This window comes from Protopterus annectens, chromosome 3.part0, assembly GCF_019279795.1.
Source record: "Protopterus annectens isolate FY-2018-M chromosome 3.part0, PAN1.0, whole genome shotgun sequence".
Classification (NCBI taxonomy): domain Eukaryota; kingdom Metazoa; phylum Chordata; order Ceratodontiformes; family Protopteridae; genus Protopterus; species Protopterus annectens.
This window is the reverse complement of record NC_056731.1, coordinates 454,587,713-454,610,396: the sequence shown is the minus strand read 5'-3', so window position 1 is coordinate 454,610,396 and position 22,684 is coordinate 454,587,713.

The following is a 22,684-nucleotide window of genomic DNA, read 5'->3' as shown; positions in this document are numbered from 1 at the left end:
TTCTTCTACAGCAACAGCTGAGCATATACACTGAATTTGGAGGTAGATTTGGACACTCAAACCACTGAGAGAAGGGTGAGGACAACAATAATATGTTGTGATGCCATTTAGACCAGATTACATGTGTCCAGTGGACATGTGTGTGAAACGGACAGCTATGTATGGGGCAAGATTTTTGGGGGGGAACAGATTGCCCTTTTTTTTTTCAGGTGAGAGTGGGATGTTGGGGAGGGATAGTAGGTATATTTGGGGAGGTAGGTTGGGTAGGTTAACAGACAAGACAAAGAAGACGCATACAGGGGTGCTATATGACACATGTGGGGGATAGACACCTTGATGGGGAGGGGTGTTGGGACATGGGATGCCCATGAGCCCCTAGTGGAAACAGTGGGACTGAAATCCCCACCCATGGGCAGTCACCACTGCACTGTCACAGCCCCGAAGGTGGCTGTGCTGGGGGCTGAGTCACAGAACTAGACCGACCTTCTAGTTGCGACACATGACCCTAGAGCTGGTGTAGCAGATCTCCTACCTCCCTGTGGAACTCGCTATCCACCATGACCCGGACCTGGTGACAGGTGACAGATTCCTGTCCACGCCCGCTCCCGGGGGGATGAGCCCCATCCCCTGGGGTGGTTCCACCTGAAGGTGGTGCAGGACCAACAGACGAGAAGGTCCCAGGTTGGGCCCCAGACATGCTGGTGCCCAGTGCCGCAGCCAGCTGAGTTGGGACAGGTGGGTCCGCTGGGACTGACCTTCCCAAATGTGCTATAGTGTTTAAATTTTATCATCATATGTGGGTTAGTAATAGTCAACACATTCCAGGGTTAGGTATAACAGCATGCATAGATATTCTCATTAACCCAGACACCAGATATGGAACAGTTGCATAGCAAACGGAACACATGCATATATCGGACCACAGTGGTAATAACAACAGCATGCAGGTACATTGATGGCACCATGGCACCAATGTTGGAATATTTAAATATAGCACATGCATAGAAACAGATTTAAATAATTATCAACCAATAAGACATTATCAGAACAGTGAAGTCATTACATACCAGTTGAGATGGGTATGTAGTTTATTGTTGGAGATATGGTGGGGGGGAAGATGCCAATTAACAGCTAGTATATTCCTGTAGTCCACATTACTTTCCTAGTCAGTGCTGTTATCTGTACCTTACAAGTATTACTACAGTACCCTATAGCCTTAGTTTGGACAGTGATATGGCTGTCATCATTGCTATACATGAACTGGTTTTACGTGCAGTATGCACCTCTTACCTGGTATACCTGTGGAGGAAATGTTTGTTAACACTAACTAACTGTTTCTACACATACTCATAGATTCCAGGTTGATGTTGTGCACATAGCTGTCCATCTCTTTCTGCCTAGACTCTGGCCATGTCTTGACCACATGCAGGTGAACCGGGACATATCTAGACTATTGCCCTCTTCAACATTTAGTGACTTACCCCACTCTTATACAGGCTTTCCTACACAGTTATATTATGTAGCACAGTGTGGGTGACAGTGATCACTGATAAATTATTATTCAGAGCAATTGCAACACATACAATTCCACACAATACCAGAGTAAACAGTACCAGTACAGTGTATTAAGCTTTTTTTTATCAGCATAGTGTTCGAATCCGATGTACCTGTGGGAGCACTGTATGTTAGCACTACCTGAATCTTGCCACACAAAGTACCAGATTACACATTAGTATTAATCATATACATCTCACTCTGTTACTGTACACACTGTGGTCACAGCTTGACAACATGGGGGTGTAGATAGGACATACTTGGCTTATTACTCTCATAACAGTTTTGGGAGTTGCTAGAGTGACAGGTTTGTTCTCATAGATGTGTGACAATCAGTTGTATTCCCTATTTGCTGCCTAGACATCTGGGATCATCCCACAGACTTCCCAGGGGACAGGGTGACAGGCAGCAGATATGGGCCCATATACTGGACATTCTGATCTTATCTGTACAGTTGTGGGGTATGATTCTGTATGCAGCCTACTTTTACTCCCAGGATTCAGACCATGGCTGTGTCTGCTACAACTTAAACACTGTCCATCAGAGTTGTGTGTGCTATATAGATATTGCTGTATATCTCCTGTCTGCTTTCTGTCTTATAATTCTTCTGTGGTTTTGCATTCTGACCTTGTATTACAACACTCTTATACAGGAGTTCCGAGACAGTTATATTTTTGTAGGACAGCGTGGGTGACAGTGATGAGTAATACCTTATTACTCGGAGCAACTGCATCAGTCACAATGCCATACAATTCCAAAGTAAACAGTACCAGTACAGGGTATCATTCTTGTATTTCTGGGCACAGTGTTGGTATCTGACAGATCTGTGGGAGAAATGTTTGTTAGCACTACCTGAATGTTGCACACACAGTACCAGATTCCACATTACTATTATGCACATACATCTCATTCTGTTACTGTACTCACTCTGGCCACAGCTTGACAACATGGGGGTGTAAATGGCATATATGTGGCTTCTTACTCTCATAAGGATTTGGGGAGTTGCTAGTGTGCCAGCTTTGTTCTTATAGATGTGTGTCAATCAGTTGTATTTCCTGTTTGCTGCCTATATGTCTGGGATCATCCCACTGATTTCCCAGGGGGACAGATTGACAGGCAACATATATGGGCCACTTTACTGGACATTCTGGACATATCTGTACAGTTGTGGGGTATGATTCTGTATGCAGACTACTACCACTGCCAGGATTCGAACCATGGTTGTGTGTGCTAAAAATACAGCAGTTCATTTCTCAGTTGCATGTGCTATGCAGATTTTGTTGTCTGCCGTTTCACTTTTTTCTGTCTATGTGTCTCTCAGTTGTACTAATTGGTCTCTGAGAATTACACCAGTCATATACAGGCATTCCTACACATTCTATTTATGGTGCACAGTGTGGGTAACAGTGCTTAATACAGCAGTACTATTACATGATTGCAAATCTACATTACCATATGATACCAGAGTATACACATGCAGTCCAGCAATGTGACTTTTATTGTCAGGTTATTACGCTTTTATTTACATACAAACTATATGAGACTTTTCCTGCCATATTCTCCAGTGCATGCAGTACTTGCCTTAAACAATACAGGTTTTATACAGGCAATTCATTTACTAATACTTTTAGATTTATTTCCTACAGTACATGCAAGAGTATTACTGACCTGCCTCACATCACAACCTCTCCAGGTGACTTCCGTGGGCCTCCTGGTTTGTGGCCCACACAATTGCAGCTGTGGAGGACATAAGAGGAATATTTAGCCATACCTATCCATGATATACAGGAGCTGGCAATTATTACACACATAGTGGAGTGATACTTACACACAGCTGGGACAGCCCCTGCCGTTCTAGCCTCTTGGATCCACTGCTCCAAGAGGTCTGCTTATGCCACTTCAGGTCAGCATAGTAATGCCTGACCTGCTCACCAGTTCGAGGTATGCCATTGGTACTGGTGAGGTCACAGGTGAGATGGTCCCAGGCTTCCACCTTGTATTGGAAACCCTGGTACTGGCTGCAGCAGTCTCTGCTCATGGTCTTTAACAAGAAGTCCTGCCATGACTCTGGACTCCTGGATGCACCAGCGCTGTGTCCAGAAGCGCACACCTTCTCCCCTTTCTGCCATAGTGCCTGCAAGGGGAAGCTACAACCAGTTATGAGATGTATTCCCACCTGTTGGGTTTAAGTAAGGGTGATTTCCCACACTTTTCCATGACTGACCAGTTTTGAAAAGGCTAGGCTATGGGCAGACCTGCTTACCTAAGGTTGGCATTGTTTAAAGGGGTATAACACTGGACACATTGAGTTAGCTGGCCCACACATTGCTTACACCTCCTAAGCTGGCCTGTGCAATGCTTAGCGTTGCTTACATTAGACTTTGCATTATATGTTCTTTTTCGCATTGATTTCTTATTCATTACATCTTATATATATGCCTGGTATCCATGATTCATGTGTACATACACTGTATGGTGTCCTTGTGGTTTATTGAGGACTTCAACACTCTAGTACAATTACACCTCACATCTGGGCTTACTGCTGTACTCCAGTTCACATATTTATTTTATGTAGTGGGTTATAGAACATATGACTGTATATTGATTCCTTTCACAGGTTCAGTTTGATTTTATTATAGTGAGGACTTGTTTGGTGATACCTCATTCTTCTGTACTGCTGTGATGGCTTGGTGGTAAACTACTGTGACTGTAGTGTATGGTGTCCTGGGTTCAAGACCTGCATGGCTGTTCATTTTGTTGCTGGGCAGAACAAGGGCCATTGGATACAGAGTGATTAAGGCACTTTTGAGCAGTTGTAAGCGGGTTTGCACAAGTGTAAGCAATGCTAACCTCTGGTTAAATATGCTTACAGAGAGTTAGCTTCAAAATTGCTAAACCAGTGTACACATTGCTTACCCCCCGCACAAACAGGCTTAAACTCACTTATTAGTGCTTAAATATGCTTACTACTGCTTATTGGTGCTTACACTTGCTTACTAGTGCTTACTCCCACTTACAATTGCACTGATTTAGACAGTAATATCTAATGCTTCTTGGGAAGGTGGGGGATTTGGAAGCTGTATGGAGTTGTCATTCATTACACATTTTACCTTCCATTTGTATCCATAATTCCTGTGTACATATACTGTATGGGGCACATGTGCTTATCTGGGGACTTTGCAAGATTATGACACGGACACCTCACATGTGCATTTAATGCAGAAATCCACTTCACAAATATATGTTATTTAGTGGGTTATGCAACTAAAATATTGGTCATAATGTGATTTTCCATAGAAAATGGAATGTGTTGCAGTGGGACTCGAACCGGGAATCTTGCTCTTAAAGCAAATACACTGTCCGCTACACTATTGCGATACTGCTTCAGTTTCATATATCTTCTTTGTTATCCTCTTCAGCCAGATAAGCTGCATTAACCATAGCTAAGCGATGGGCACATCAGCGCACCTACTGTTAGCTTTAATCGGATTCTTAATAAAAAAAAAAAAAGGTTGTTTATTTGATTTGTATTTACTATTGCTGTTGTACATGTGGTGGAATGTTGCTGGGGATATGCGGACACATATGAGCGGTCTCGCTCATTCCTTTGGCCTTTCTGCAGTTCTTCATTGCGGGGGCATGTATATTCTGAGAGCTTTGCTCTCAGACATGCCTCCTGCACTCTTACACACTCAATGTAAGATTAGGAGCTCAGGCAGTGCACCTTCATTAATATGCATGGCGTGCTGCCATCCTGCTCTTAAATGGCCACTTCCATGCAGGACTAAGCTAGAAGAATATGCACAGAAGAATAGTAAATCTGGGGGCCTGTTCAGGAAAATAGGAAAAGCAGGAAAAATCCTGCTCTACCTGCACACTAATCTGAAGTCCCAAATCCTCTTTATGAGAAGTAACCATGGCCACTTAAACAGGTCCACTCAAGGAACAAAATTGGTAACACTGTGCATATGGATGCATGTTTGTGAATTGTGGCATTCAACATAGTGCTACAGTGGAGTGCTAGAACATGTCACAACATAGTGCTGCACTGTTTTGCTAGAACATGACAAAACATAGTGCTGCACTGTGGTGCTAGAACATGACACAACACTATTGCTGCACTGTGGTGCTAGAGCATGGCACAACCTAGTGCTGTACTGTGGTGTTAGAACGTGGCACAACATAGTGCTGCACATTTGTGATGAATGTACACATGCCATATCATACCTCTCAACTGTACAGAATTTCACAGAATGTCCAGATTTTTGTCTCATATTTTTGGTGTGTTCCTTCTAAAATCTATACTTTTCTGGCAAATAGCTGAGGATTGAAGTCATTAAATAATGACAAGCATTTGAGTTTAAGACTCCACAACATTCAGAAACTTCATGCTAATGCAAAACCTATTATTCTATCAACTTTCTAGGTTTGTAAGAGCAATATTTAAAATCTGTCCCTATTTTCCCCCCATCATTTTAGGCTTTGTCCAGATTTTTTACTCTAAGAGGTTGAGAGGTAAGGCAATATGTATGAGCAACTGGGTTACGTGGTGCATTCACCATGAAGTGCATGGATTTTGCTGATATGTACAGAGAGCACACTGTACACTTGTAGCAATTCACAGACAGTGATAGCTACCTACTTTATTAGCATAACTACTGCACTATCACTTGTTAGCATGATTTACAGCATCAGTGACATTTTAACCAACCCTTCACTATTCTGTCTCTCTGTCCCTGGAACCTCTACCCTCTGCCCAAGCAGCTAATTAAACTTGAGTTTCTATGGTCATAGTTAGGGAATTATCCATCTATGCCACTGGAAGTGGCATCCCATTTCATTTAAAAAAATATTCATTGATGTGTTTAAGACATTCTAATTTACTTTACCAATAGTGAAATAACTTCTACAAACTTAGAATGGTCCAACATAATCCCATTCAAAAATCCAGACATTTGAAGCAAAATGCCATACCATCTTTTGCTAAACTTTGTTGTGTCTTGGCCATAGTTGCCTATTTTTAAAAGCTCCTGCCATAAATAACATTCATTACCAGCTGTTTGGATACTTCACCATGGCTCTTATCTGTAACTGTATGCTAGTAGAAGCAGAAGTGGGGAAGATGGTGCAGAGGATTTAGGTTATGTGCTTTTAACATGCAGGGATAGGATTTGATTTCCTCTGCCTCCACTTGCATGTGACATTGAGCATGTCACTTGACCAGGCATTGTTTTGGGACAATTAGGAATTTGGGGTATGCTCATTAATGATTTCCTCACCTCTATGCCTAGCAGCTACCTGTGAACAAGTATTAGGCAGGAGTCTGTTTGACCAATCATATTGCTAATTATACAAATAAATGGCCATAGAGTTTTGTTTGAGAATCAATTAAACAAGCAAATATCTAAACATCTGTGTAGCAGATTGCAGTTTTAACTTATTTATTTGTTAACCGGGTAAACAGACTTGTCTTTCTTGGACCCTGTCCTGTTCAGCATTGGCTCAACAACAGTCCAAGGACCATTAAAGCCTTTACAGCACCCATCTCCATATGGTGCCTCTTGTTTCAAGGAGGGCAACACAAGATAGACCAAGGGAGAATTTGTGACTACCCATAAAGTTATCCAGTTTCATCTTAAAGGTGGTGAAGGTCCCATTTTGTTTCATACAAATTCCAGAAATGGAATATGTATTTGAGAGAGGAATATATCATGCTAACATATCATGTTTATTTGTTGGTGAAATTTTAGATTATTAGTAAAGGAGTTTGTGGCACTGTTAGATTTGTAAAGGTACAGAAGATCAGGGAAGGCAGTGTCCTTCATGACCCTGAATGTTAAACATAAATCATGATGGAGAAATGTATTAGAGATGGAATGTATAGAGAGATTCATGCTTGTTTTTGTAGCCAAAGGACTTCAAGACTGTTATCTCTTCAGCTAGGAATCTCTTTGATATTTCAACTTGTGCAATATGTTTAGAAAAATGCATGTCAAAGGAAACACTAAAATTAGCAACTAGAATGGAAAGAGATAAAATCAAGGGATGATAACATATCTTGATCTAGATGAGATGCCTTTAAGTATTAGCTTGAACAGACAGAAGGATTTTCTGACTGCTGTTGTGATCTGGGAAGAAATAGCCAGGGAATTGTTATGGCTAGGCTTGTATAGGCCCTAGGGCCGATAGCCTAGAACCAACCTATGAACCTCTGAACCTATGTGGCCAAAGGACAAGAAACTGTCAAAGAAGCCTTCTGATAAATAAATCAGTCTGGAGAGGTGTATTATCTAAGCTATAGGTCATACAAGAGATTTGTTGTACAAATTTAACAATACTGTATTTGTTAACATTTCTTCACACTAGTTATTTGCACAGTCTAGATCAAGCTGTAGTGAAGTGGTATTGAAACTTGACTTAACAACATCTAGCTTACAATCATCAGCACATTTAGTTAGTAACAGGCCTGAGTTATTAGTTTTAAGGTTAAAAAAGTAGGTACTTAATCAGAGGTGCACCAGCACAGAGCCCTAAGGGACACCACTGCTCACCTTTTTATTTCCTGAGGTGACTCCAAATATTTTAAATGTGTTCTTTTTGACAACCAGTTTGCCATTCATATCACAACAGAAGGGTTTTATGCTTAGACCTTTGACTTTGTCAACAACAATAACATGGAAAATCATGGCAAAGGTTTTAAACAGATCAAAGAAACCTATAAGAACTGCAAGACTGCCATCCACAGCTCACACAGCACAGTCTCACTTACAAATATGTTTACCTAGTTAAGTAGGCATGACATACCTTGATGACACCAAATTGGTAAGTGCCCAGAGCAGTGAGGATTTAAATATCTAAGTTTACGAAGTCTGGTATTACGTGTTTCATGCCTTTGCAAATTTGAGTATTCTAATTGGTCTGCAGTTGCCAGGCTTAGTAGTAGGGTGGCCTTTGAGTAAAGAGATACTGAGATTTGTGGAATCTCTTTTACTGTTAGCTGTTATGAAATTATCATTAAGTTTATCTGCCAGTGTTTTGGCAAAGCCCTTTGGATTGTAGTAAGCACTTTCATTATGGCAAAGTTCAGGGCATTGTTGGGTGTTGTTTCTTAGTTTCCTGACCTAGTAGAAGAATGGTTTGTAATTATCCTTGGTTACTGCTGCTATGTTTGATTTGCCTTTGGCTTTGACCTTCATATGACGATTTTTAACTCTTTACTGACCGAGTTGCTTAATTAGGAAGATTGTAATATGTTGTAGGCATTAGTTATTTTTTCTTTTATTGTGGAGTTTGGTTATGTGGATAGACCACCATTCTGGCTTATTTTTAAATTTACCATTATATTTGTTCCTAGTAGGGGTTGTTTTGTCTATACATTTTGTAAATTTGAGTAAACCTCTGAGGTGTAACTGGCAGCTTTGGTTGCAGGAAAGGACAGTGCTAATCCAATGGAATTGTAAATGCTCATCTTGGAGTTTGAAGAAGTTTGTTTTCTTTAAAGTCTTTAAAATCAAAACTGTTCTCTAAGGAGATATTTGTGGATTTGCTAGAGAAGACCATTGTGTTTTGATCAGATTTTACCCGGGGATTTTATCACGGATGTAAATGTAAGTTCCAGAATATTAGGACTCCTAGTAGGTAAGTTGACTATTTGTTCCAGAAGGTAAAAATAAAGATTATTTATTTATATTTATTTATGTATTTATTTGGCATTTGTTTACTGAGAAACTCCAACTGAATCATGAGGCACCCATTTTCACCGGAGGCCAAGGGAGAAAAGCTCCTGATACATATGGTTAACAGAATGAAAAACTAGACAGAAATAATAAAGTCATAACATTCAAGCACAAAATTTGAAAAACTACACATTAGTTTGTCAGAATAAAAACTCAACAGACATAATAAAGTCATAGTGTTTAAGCATAAATTATATGGAAAGCCTGATAATAGGAAGATGTAGCATTATTTACATAATAGAAAATTATCATAATGATTATTAATATTCTACAGGTCATGAAATATGGTAACAGATTATATTGGAAAAGGTGTAGGAAAGTATGAGTAGAGAATGGTAGGGTGTGATAGAGGAGTTAGTGGGAATAGATGTGGAAAAGGTATGAGTGTAACTCCAGGGGAGTATGTGTAGAGAAAGGGAGGGTAGGATAAGTTAGTAGTGAGGATAGAGACAGTAGAGGTAGAAAAGGGCATAAGCGTACCTCAGCCTGGGCTTATGCAGGAGCTCATCCAAGCTTTTTTGAATATTTTATAGAGGTTTTGAAGGAGTGCAGGTTAGTCGCAGTTTTGATAGTTAAAGGAAGGGAGTTCCATAGTTTTGCCACAGAGCAGGAGTAAAGGCTTAGGCCTGGAGTTTTGTTAGGTTTATAAATTGTGAGTAGATACATGTCTTCAAATCTGAAATGTTTATCACAGTATAATGTATACAAGTTCTAGAAGGAATAAAGAACTAATAGCACCTATGACTGAAAAATGTAATAGTAAAACGGTATAATTCAAGAACAATACAACATAATATCAAATATCCATGGCCTAGCAGGCATGGATGCCACACAGTAGTCCTTCAAGAGGGGTCTGGCTTGGATGCTACAGAATATTTATGTTGAGGAAGTTAAATGATAGGCATGGATGCTGCATAATATTACATCAATGTGATGAAAGGAACAGGTGCCACAAACAACATAGCAACAGTTTGTAAGATAAACTGGAAAATAAGTTTACACTGATTAGGAAACAGATACAATATGATGTGGAAAAATACATTTATACTGCTTAGGCAACAACAGATGCAAAGCAGTTTGGAAAAATAGCCACACTGGCTAAGCAACAACAGGCACAAGGCAACAATACAACAATAAATTCAGAGTATCTGTACTTCCACAGCAGCAGCTGAGTATTGTATAGACTATTATCCACATACAGTGGCAGCACTGGGACAAATAGCACCTCCTGTAGTAACTGTGCATGACTAGGCAAAAAGTAAGTAAAACTAAATAATAAACAAACTAGTTGCTGCTATGCAGGACAGCCAACCATGGCACTGTTTTCCCAATTGGTATGGGACTGATTTTACAGTCAATTCAATGTTTCAAGGTCACAAACAACAGAAAACCAGATCAGCTTAAAACAACCTAGGAAAAACTCACTATAGCACAAACAAATGCACTGATCAGTCAATAAAAAAAGCTGTGCTAATTAGACTTAAAAATAAGACTCTCAGTACAAAGGCACTTTACTCTTCACTCACCATAATAAAAATATTTTCTTACATTCTATCTGAAATAATGTAAAAACTCATAACAATGTTAAATCACAAGCACAATTGAAATAATAGAAAAATATACTTAATCTCAGTTGCTATGGGTCTTTTTTTTTCAGTCCACCTGATGTTTCAAAGTCACAAGCAGAAGCAGGTCAGATTAAGTTAAAGTAAACAAAAAAATAATACTACATCACAAAAGAGCAAACTTTGCAGTTAAAACAAGCCCTGCTAAATAGCATTCAGCATTCGTGCACTAGGAGTAAAGGCAATTTACTCTCCTCATTTAAGTAAAAATATGCATTTATTTATTTATTTGTGCATTTATTGATTTATATTTTGTTTTCCTGGAAAGTCCAGCTGTGCCATGATGAACCTCTTTTCAGTGGAGGTCCAGGGAGAAAAACTCCATTTATATTGACTTTATAAAAGCATGTGTTAATACAAATAGAAATAAAGTATACAAAAACATGCACTGGAAAAACGCTTATTTACATAAAAAGTACACATTGCATTATGGGGAAAAAATTCAGTGTATATGTTTACAGTGTACATTATCACTTAGCAAAGTAATTGCATCTTTTCTTTGTCAATGATTGTTACTTCTAATGGTAGTGTGGAGAATGGAGGCAGCTGGATTAGTGAAGTCAGCAAGCACTTGAAAAAGGGTAGTAGTGTTTAAGGAAGTCGCTTGCTATGATATACCATGATAGAGTGAGGTGGATGAGTAAGGCAGCCATGGGTCAGAAAGAAAGTGTGAGGACTGGGAAGAAGGTGACTAAAGTGGTGAAATTAGATTTGATGGAGGAGGTAGAAGGAATATATTCATGAATCATTAGCCTTGAGGTTGGTGAGACAATTCCACTGGGATATTACCAACTTTTTGTTACAGAGGATTGTGTGAGAATGTGAGGGTTGTAGATCAAACCTACGGTGGTTTATGGGGAGCTGTGTAGCTTGATTTCTTGGTAAAGGAAGTTGAGGTACTATTGCAGTTGCAATGTAGTGTGCCAAAGAATAGGTTTCGTGTTTTATTTTTGAAATTCAATTGGTACTCTATTTGCCTGTTAGTGAGCAGGGAGTTGCAGAGCTTGTCTCTATGGCTAGAGTAAAGTGTGTTACCATGGGAGTTTGGGGTTTTAGTGACAAAATTTTTACGTGTGGACTCAGATCTTAGAGGTTGTGGTGGTATATAACATTCAAGTAGTGACCGGATTGCTGAACATTTTTGTGGTTAGTATAGAATGTTATGTGCAGTTTTTAGCTGGGAAAGACTGATTTGTCTGTGAATGTCCAATCACAATAGCTTTTAGAGAACAATGCAGTGGTGTGTTTGGTTGGGGAGATGTGCTGCAAACATGGCTATTTTATTGTAGCATTTTTCTAATATAACTATTTGTGTGGAATTAAGGTGAGTGAATATGGTTGAAGCCTACAACAGAGTGGGTAAGAGATATGAAAAATCTGTTGTTTTGCATGCTTTGTAGGAAAGGTAGAAATTGGTTTTACAAAGGGTGCCTAGTGTTTTGTGAGGGTTTTTTTGTTATAGAGTGTTGAATATGTGTGTCAAATGTCAAGTTGCTATCGATTGTGAAACCTAGGAGTTTTGTGGTGATGACTGTATCTGTGGGAATGTTTTGGAGGGAGGTCATTTTGAAATACTTTTTTATTTTGATTAAATTTCTGGACAGAAACAGCATTAGTTTTTTTGGGGGGGCATTAGTAATAGTTGAGATTTGATGAACCAATATTCTACATTTAAAAAAAGAGTAGAGAGTGATGTATTGAAGTTTGTTATGACTGCGGCTAAGCAGATGAGGATGGAGTCATCTGCATATTGCACAAGTATAGAGTGATGAGGAGAATTGCAAATTATTTATAAATATAATGAAAAGCTGAGGATTGAGCCTTGAGGGACTCAGATTGTAAGTGACTGGAAGGATGAGAGAGCAGACTGCAACTTAACATATTATGTTCTGTTGTTTATGTAGTTGGTGAACCAAGTGATTGTTGATTCAGAGAGCCCTAAAGTGGTTAGGGTATGAAGAAGATTATGGTGGAGGATTGTGCTGAATGCCTTTGAAAGGTCTAAGAATAAAGAGGATACAAATTTGTTCTCATTTCTGTGGCAGCTGATGGTGTATAAGAAGGATGAAAGGGCAGTGTTAGTAAGATGGAACGGGCAAAAACCATGGGGCAGGATTCATGAAGCCTCCATGTAAGAGTTATAACTCATACACGGAGGCTGCAGTTAAACGGAGTGATGTCAGCATGCTCTGCATATTCAGGAGAGCATGCTGAATCACACCTAAGTCTAACACGGTCCGTGTAAGACATTTGGGGGCGTGTCCGTAGGCTGAGCCCTGCAAGCGGACACGCCCCCATAAGTGTAAAGGTGTCCAAAGTAGACACCCACAACAGAGTCCACGGAAATGTGAATAAACACAACACAACACATGCCCCTACAGACTATTAAACATAAAAGAAATCTAAATGAACATGTCATATTTTTTTTAAATAGTAAAAATGTTTAACCGTGAGTGCGCTCGTTTGCGCGAGCGTGCCCGTAGCGCAGCTACAGTTAGCAGTCAATGGGAAAGCATATAAGAACTAAATATGCAAAATAAGCCAGGAAGCAATAGCGTAGCGGTAGAGATGCCGGCTGCAGAGCAGGCATTCATGGTTCGAGCCCCACAACACCATTTTTTTTGCAAAATAAGCAGGAAAAAAGTCCCTGACACATATATACACATAAAACCAGAATATATGTAAAATGCAATGAAATAGCCCATTTATATTGAATAAATGTGAGCTAAGAAATGAATAGAAACTGCCAGATGTGCCTATAGCTGAGCTACAGTTCAACAGAGTGAGCGTATGTGCCCGTAGATAAGCATTGGTCCAACTGGTGCAAACTGAGTGCCCGTAGCTGAGCAGTGGTTTACCATGCTAAATATCTGTGCCCCTAACTGAGCTGAGCGGAATATGCGTGCCGATAGCCAAATGAGGCTTAAAGCAGCGTATCCCTTTTGCGCAGAGCTGCGCACCGCGCAAACAAGCTAATCGACAGGCAACGTTGAGCAAGCCGTATCAAAACTGCCTTTACACAGACACACCCCTCAACATGTCTAGACAGTTATGAAAAATAAAAAGCAATGGCCAGGTTCGATCCCAGGATACTATACACCATAGTCAAGGTACAGAACCACTAAGCCATGACAGCAGTACCTAGAAATGCAATAATAGCTCATATATAGGAATGAATACAAACTACAGCATGACAATGCAGGTTTACTGAAGTTGATACAATTCCAAAATGGCCAATCACAGATATGTGCGGGAAAAACGGACTATATAAGCCCCATAGGTGGGAATACACAGCATAAACGATTGTAGAACAGACCTGCAGGCAGAATGTCAGGTGTAGGAGAGGGTAGTCGCTTTTGAGCACAGAGGTGGGGTGTTGAGGAGTCCAGGTACATGGCATGGCTCCTAGTCCACAACCATGAGGCCCAACTCATGCAGGGCCAGGTCCTCTGGGGAGCGTACAGGGCTGAGGCGTGGGACCAGTTGGCTCATGAACTCACCAGTGCCACAGGAATTCCAAGGACAGGTGAGCAGGTCCGTCACCACCATGCAGACCTGAAGAGACGCAAGCAGGACCAACTGAACCTTTGGATCCAGGAGGCCCGGCAATCACCCAATGCCCCACCACTGAGTAAGTAACAATTAATTATGTATGTAGAAAGTTAAACTACCTGAAATTATGGAGAAGTGTATTCCAATATCACTTCATTTATATTACAGCTGCAGGTGTCCGTTCTGCAAACCGCAGAGCCTATGCCGATAGGCTGGTGCGGTTGCGCCACCAGGCAGGTCAGTAATCCACTACCAGTAACTGTACAGATATATAAATGTATGACAGTCAGCAAAAGAGTGCAGTGTAGCCAGGAAGGAATTAAATCTGCAAGTAACAGTGTGAAAGTGTATGCAAGTATTGCTTGATTACAACAGTTCCCAGCCTGAAAGTGTAAACTAAACATGAAACTGTCCAACATATATTTTGAAATAAAAATGCCCTGCCTGTAAGAAAATAGTACACAACCTGCAGCAGCATGTAAAGTATAGCTGCAGAAGAGGATGAAATCACATGTGTGAAATATATCCCTGTGGAAATACTGAAACATGACAGAAGTGAGACTGCTGGAAAGAACTGTAATAACCACTGTTAAAACATGTCAATAAAGCCTAGAAGTACCAGTCTGAATAGTAACATGAAAGCAAGTGAGAGAGTGTGAGAAAGTGTCAGGAATACAGCAATACAGTAGTAATAACCCCTGAATAAACTATACTGCAGTCAGGACAGAATTAAATGCATGTGAGACTCAGAACCAAACAGCAAAATCTGTTCAAAGTGTTGCTGCATGTGGAATGTGTACCCCAAAATCTGGATATGTTGCTCCCAGTCTGAAATACGCAGATAGGATGATTGTCTGATATACCAAACATCCACACTTGTCTACAAGTATATAAAGCAAAAGTAACAGGATGATGTATCTGAACAAAGCTTGATATGAATGTGTATGAACAGCAATAAAATGTAGATTGATGTTGCAGTAACAGTCCCATCTGCAAGGTGAAGTAGTTAGCATATAGGACACTGTAGTTAGAACAGTAGTGTGTATATAACTGTAGCTATTAGAAATGTACAGCATATGTATTTGTATTCGAAGGTGTTAATATTACTTTATTTACCCCACCCTCTAACCACCTATAACCCATTCCACGTGAAAATGGTATGTGCAATCACAATTAACACCCCTGGACGTCTGTCCTGTTGGGTCATATATATTTGCATGTCTGTTGATGCATCCGCCCTGTTCATACATCCACACCTGATGGCCTGTTGCCATCAATCAACCCTGCATGTTGTTGGACTGTGTATTACTGTTCAAATTATGCATGTGTTTTGCACGCTGTTCAATGGTGTGAATATCTGGGTGTTTGGTTATTGGGAATACTAATGCATGCTGTTACAACTAACTGTGAATGGTATTATATGTCACTAACCCAAACTGTCATGACATAATGCAAAACATAGAACGACAGGGAAGGCGGGTTCCAGCAGACCCACCTCTCCCACCTCAGCTGGCGAGTGCACCTGGCACTAGTGCCGAGTCCGGACCCTCCTCTGGTGGCCCTGTGCCACCTGCGGGTGGAAACGCTGCAGGGGATGGGGCTCGCCCCCCCTCTGCAAGTGTGGCCGGAGGAGATCCACCACTCACCCTCCGTAGTGTCCGGACTGTGGTGCGTAGGGAGATTCGGGACTCTGTCTTTGAGCCCCTATGCCAGCTCGAGGCACGGGTGGCGCAACTAACGGGCATGCCCGTTGCCCTGCCTACACAGCCCCCAGCACAGCCCCATCCTGGGCAGTGAAGGGACAGTGGCAACTGCCTATGGGTGGGGATATCAGTTCCACTGTTGCCATATGCGGGCTCATGGGCTCTGGATATCTAAACCTCCGTCCCCGTCATTTGTGTAACCCCCCCACACGTGTCATACACCGCCCCTGTATGCGTCTTGTTTGTCTTGTCTGTTTACCTAACCAGCCCACCTCCCCATCTGAACCAACTTCCTTCACCTGACATACCACTCTTACCTGAAAAAAAAAAAAAAAGGGCACTCTGTACCCACAAAAAAATTACGCCCCATACATAGCTGCCCATTCCGCACACATGTCCATTGGACATGGACCCTATCAATTACAATTGGCTGTACAACAAGTATTATTGTTGTCCTGACACCTCTCCCAGGGGTGGAAGGTTTCAAATGTCACACCAAATTACATACATATGCACAGCTGTTGCTGATGAAGAAATGGGCAGCTATGGGCCTTACCTACATCCCTCTTGCACATCCTAAGCTTGTTTCCCTACTGTCTTACCCTCTTTGTGACCCCTTTTTCACCACTTTCCTGTCTCCCCATTTTCTTTTCTTTCAAAGAAAATAGCGCGGGTGTGCGCCAGAGTAAGCACCGTTAAGCAGTTGTAAGCGGGTGTGCGCGGAGCTAACTGCCAGTGCGCATGCGTGAGCTCCGCGCAAACCAGCGCTAGCCCGGTTACAACTGCTTAAAAGTGCCTTAGTCACTGTGATTGACAGGTCCTGTACTCAGTTCAAAAGAAAAATAAACTCCCACTGTCAGTCCCGAACCTAGGACCTTGGAAACACTAGTCTGTACACCCTACCACTAAGCCATGACTCTTATACAAACACATTGTGCTAAAATAAATATAACATGTAAAAGTAGGGATGAATGTAAAGGGAATATAGGATGTGTAGTACACAAAGCATGCCATTTAAAATAAATGTCACAAACAATGGATATCCATAATAGTAGTGTGTGAAAAGAAACAGCCATGCTAGTTGGCAGCCTGTAGATAATAAGGTCAGTTAAAGTACATAGGTATATGTATGCATATGTACATATATATATATATATATATATATATATATATATATATATATATCTAGATATACTTGTAGGAGTCAAAGTGCATACACACTTGCTACAGGGAACATGAAAGAGGAAAGGAGAACTGTGAATATACAACACAGCCTGAAGCATGAGAGAGATACTAACCTTTACAATCACAGAACACTGTGCACAGCATACCAGCATGGTCCCCGCCTACACAATCTGAAAGGGCAACGCCTATCACACATACCCTTTTATAGCACTGACCTGAAATCACAGTGAGAACTGCAATCAGTACACAACCAGCTGTATGCAATTAGCAAATGCTGGCCCTCAATTGGTGTAGAGGCCATCACATGGACCTATGCAAATACCTACAAAAGCATCCAGTGCTAACACTCCCCACATGCAATAAATTAATTGCATTGTCTGGAAGCAGACAGAGAGAGGCCGAGAAGTGGAAGAGAGAGAGAGAGAGAGAGAGCACCAAAATAAAAAAAAAAAACACTGTGACTCTCCCTACCCTGAAGCTGTCAGCACTGACAGGGATAGCAGTGGCAAGCAGAAGCTGTGGAACGCAACCAGCTGCGACATACAGAGGTAATGCAAAGAAGCAGGTTAACAGTGTGCATACTGTGAACCCTCCAAATGTGTCATAGGTCTGTATCCATAGGTATGTCCATGTGATATGTTGTGTGTACGTAGTTCCAACAAAAGGGGATGACCACACATCACATGTCAAGCAGGCATAGGCCAGGACCCTGGTAGCATGTGTCTGTGTGTTGGCCTAGCAATGGCTGTAGTGACTGCTTTGAAATGTCAGCCAGGCCCCAAGCCAGGATCAGCCCATCCCAAAGGCACACTGGCTGGGAACAAGTGTCTGCAGGTACCTGATGTCACTGCACATGCATCCCATACTGCAGTACCCCATAGCATAGCAGACCAGGCCCATTATGCATATGATGTGGTAATTCCCAGGGTCAGTCGAGGTGTCCCCTTAGTGTTGTGGGACCACTGCTGCTGTATGCCACTGTCCAGGTACATATCCCGTAGCACAGCCAAGATAAACTATCACTGTTACATGCGGTGGTATGTCCCCCAGAGTGCTGGTAGCACACATCCAGGGGGACCACGAGGTCACAGTGATGCTGTGTGTTCTCCTCCGCTGAGGGCGGCCCTCACCTGGACATGTGCGATGATAGGGAGGTTGCACCCAGCTGTGATAAATATCCAAAAGGTGAGGGAGAGGGAGGGGGGATATGTGCACCGAACATGTCTGCAGGAATGTTGCCAATATGCATGTGTTTGGTGAATGTTAAGTAGGTGTGGACTAACACAGAGCATATCCGAGGCATGTGGTCGGTATGTGTAACATAACTGAAGAAGGCCTTGTGGTCATCCACAGTGTTTGTGTCTATTACCCTCCCAGAGTAGGCTGTGGCTGTTGTTACGATGGACTGTAGCGTAGTACCAGTGCTGACCACAGATGCCTACCCTTAATGTGAATGTGCTCTGTCCTGCAGTAGCCCCCTGCTATTGTTATACAATCTGCCTCTGTCTGGGGTTCACTGGACAGGATGCCTAACCGTTGTGCATAGGGTCCGGGTTAGACATGTGTGTGCAAGTGTCATGCAATCCGCAGCATGTCTGTGGTAAGCATTTGCAAAGGGGTCAGCAGTGTGGCTTGTGGCTTCCACTGGCCCAGTGTGCTGCATGGATACCATCCCAGTCCCAGCAAGTGAATAACTGTCTAACCACATACATATCAATGTAGTCTACTGTACTGGTGGTGGTGGTGGGATATGTATATCCAGGCCGTGTAACATCTGTCCACAGCAGAGTAGTGGATGGTGTCCCACATACAGTACCTTGGGATGGACCCCCAGAGTGAGGTTGTGCATAGCACCTGTCAGTGTGTGCTGACCGATGGGGCATGCTACTACGTAGTGTGGAATATGGCAGGTATTGTTGCACAGGTATTGGCTGAGCACTGATATCTGGCCATGTACCTGTGTATCCACCATGACACACACACATGCAACATATGGGAGTAGTAGTATGTCACTACACATGCATAACATGTATAGTATGTGTGCCATACATTGCTGACATGGTCTGCTGATATCCTGTCTGTGTTCTCTTCTAGGGAGATGGCGCGACAGCGTAACCCTGCCTACTCCATTGCAGAGGATGAGGAGATCCACCACAGCCTGGTGCGGGAGTATGACATCCTGTTTTCCCGCACCAGTCAGAACCAGCAGGAGAGGGCCGCACTGTGGCAAGACCTGGTCCGTAGGGTAAATGAAATTGGCACGCATAACAGGACATATGAGCAGGAACGACATCACTGCAGTGATTTAATCCGAAGTGTCCGGCAGCGTGCAGCAGATATCCACAGGCAACAGGTCGCCACAGTAGGTGGGGTGACCACACATCCCCCCCTCACCAGACTGGAGGGGCTACTCCTAAGTGTTGTGGCTCCAGCCCCGGAACACCAGCAGCAGTACACCTGCATTATGATGGAGGCTGGTTCCACACAGCAGCACGACATGGAGTGTGCAGGTAATATGCCATATGTACACCTGACTGTTCTGTACACTGTATCATATGCAATATCAATGGGACAGATGTGCCCACTAACATTAATCTCATCCTTTCTGCAGGTCCCTCCAGGGTTACAGAGAGCCAGGCCATCCATGCTGGTGAGTGTGTTTAACATAACCTATAATAGTCCTGATAATGCTAGTAACAGTAGTGTAACTCAGTAGTGCTCTGTGTGTATACTGCAGGGTGTGCATGTGTGCATGTGTGCAGGTGTGTCAGTACCCATGTGTGCACGTGTGCACGTGTGTAGGTGTGCCTATGTCCAAGTGTGCATGTGTGCCTGTGTCCACGTGTGCATGTGTGCATGTGTGCCTGTGTCCACATGAGCATGTGTGCATGTGTGCCCGTGTCCACGTGTGCATGTGTGCCTGTGTCCATGTGTCCATGTGTGCATGTGTGCATGTGTGCATGTGTGCATGTGTCCATGTGTGCATGTGTGCATGTGTCCATGTGTGCATGTGTCCACGTGCATGTGTGCATGTGTCCACGTGTGCATGTGCACATGTGTGCATGTGTGCATGTGTCCACGTGTGCATGTGTCCACGTGTGCATGTGTGCATGTGTGCCCGTGTGCATGTGTCCATGTGTGTATAAGTGCATCACTGGTAACAATGTCTGGAGAATGTAAACTGTGTTTCCTGTCTCCATCCCACAGGTTCTGGGGCTGCTCTGGTGACCTGCAGCAGGGAACCTGAATCCTGTGCCACGGCTACTGGTAATGATGATATATGTGTAATGGTACATGAAGGTGTGTCAGGGTCTGCCATTGGTCAGCCAATTGACAGTACACAGCTGTCAACCCCATCATTGCGCACAGTCATCCTGCCTATACATCCTATGTCACCATTGTCCCTAGGTGATGGACAGGATACAGCGGGCATAGACCAGGGTAATGTGGTACCTGTGGCACATGCATCCCCACACAGCAGCCATGGGCAGGGTCCTCCGATGGTACCACACAGACAGTTGCTCATGGGTTCTCGTGGGAGCATCCATGGGCGTACTGCCTCTGGCCGACGTGCCCAACGAGGTCTGTCAACCTCAGCAATGTTTCGGACTGTCATGCAGGCTCAGTCACGTATGGAAAGGTACACCAGACAGGGTCTGAGGGAGCTCAGAGCATGCCACACAGCCATGACAGACAGTATGCGTGACATTGCGGATGCTATCCGTAACTTCACCAATGTCATAGACAAACGTTGTGGGGACATCTTACAGCAGTTCCACAACCAGATGTCCATGAGCCAGGGCAGTGGTGGGCGTCTGCGGCATCGGCGTATGCCGGCAGTGGCAGCAGCTGGCAGTCGGCGCGGACGGCAACAGGCTTGTGCACGCCCCCATAGTGCCAGCAGCAGCCCCAGCAACGCTGGGTCTGTGCTGTCATCGGAACGCCCCAGGAGACCACGTGCGCGTGGCTCTGGACAGTCCCAACAGGGACATGTGTCCAGTCAACACACTCCCGCTTCTGATGACAGTACCCAGTCAGGCGTTGTACTGGATACGGTCCGTAGCACCCCTGCCAGGCACAGGTACCGTGTCCGTGCACACAGACACTGATCTGTACGGCCTGCCAGGTGCAGTCTGTGGCTGTCCACAAACCCCTGTATATGGAAGCCATGAGGTGGAACTGTGTGCGTGCATACACACATGCGGAATGTCAACGCTTAGGGCAACCACATACACGCACACACTGCAGCAACACTGGCCCACCCTGTACTGCTGCCCCTCACCAACACACATATACACACATGTCAATTGGTGGTATCAGTGGCTGACTCAGGCATACCTAATCCACACCCTGTGCATATGATGACACTGTGCCACCTCCTGCCATCTCCAACATCATTGCGGGAACAGGTAAACACGTTGCTGATGCACAGGGTGACTACATAGACGTGTATTATTAGTATCATGTTGGTAACAGTACAGTGTGCTGCTATGACTGTGTGTGTACCCCAGCATGCCTGCTGTAGTAACTGTATGAATGTCATGAATTGTTATCTGCACCCATAGTACATACCAAAGCATAACAGCTGCACATAATTGCATGCCGGTAGTAAGGTTGTCACCAGATAGCCGCATACATGGGTAGCACAGGGGGAATGCTAATGCAAGTAGTGATATGCAATGGTGGACATGTACAGTAATGGTGTCAAGATGCCCACAACAACTATGCCATGTGTATGTTCACGCATCTAGATATGTGCGCAGTACCAATGTTGTCCAGACCGCAAATAAGTATGACATAATATCGGTTCCACCATGGCCATCTGTGCTGCGTATTCCTGGGTACATGTTGACAGTGCCTACATATATGCATTGTGAATTACTGTTATTGTTACCCCTTCTTCGTTGTATGATGCAGTACTTGTAGCCCTGTGTACTGTAGCCTTGTATGCATGCATGTTCACCTGGGGTCCCCTGGAACACTGCTTACACCTGCAATGCAGGGTTACAGTGCTTCTGTAGACTGCTACTGACATCTGCATAGCGTACCATATGTATGTCAACCTTACACATGACAGAACGGCACTGTCTGTCCTGTGCACATGTAGCCTGTGACACATTGCACATGTCTTACCCGCATATACCCACGTGCAGTCATATATGTCAGTGCTATGAGACAGAGGCAGTCCACCCACACATACACACCTTCAGTATGTTGTTCCCCATTGGCCCTATGTGTTGGTACTCACCATGGCAATCACACTACTAGGGTGGCATGTCCAAAGGTAACCTGTGAATCACCTCTATGGTCCGGTCATGGTTTATGTGGG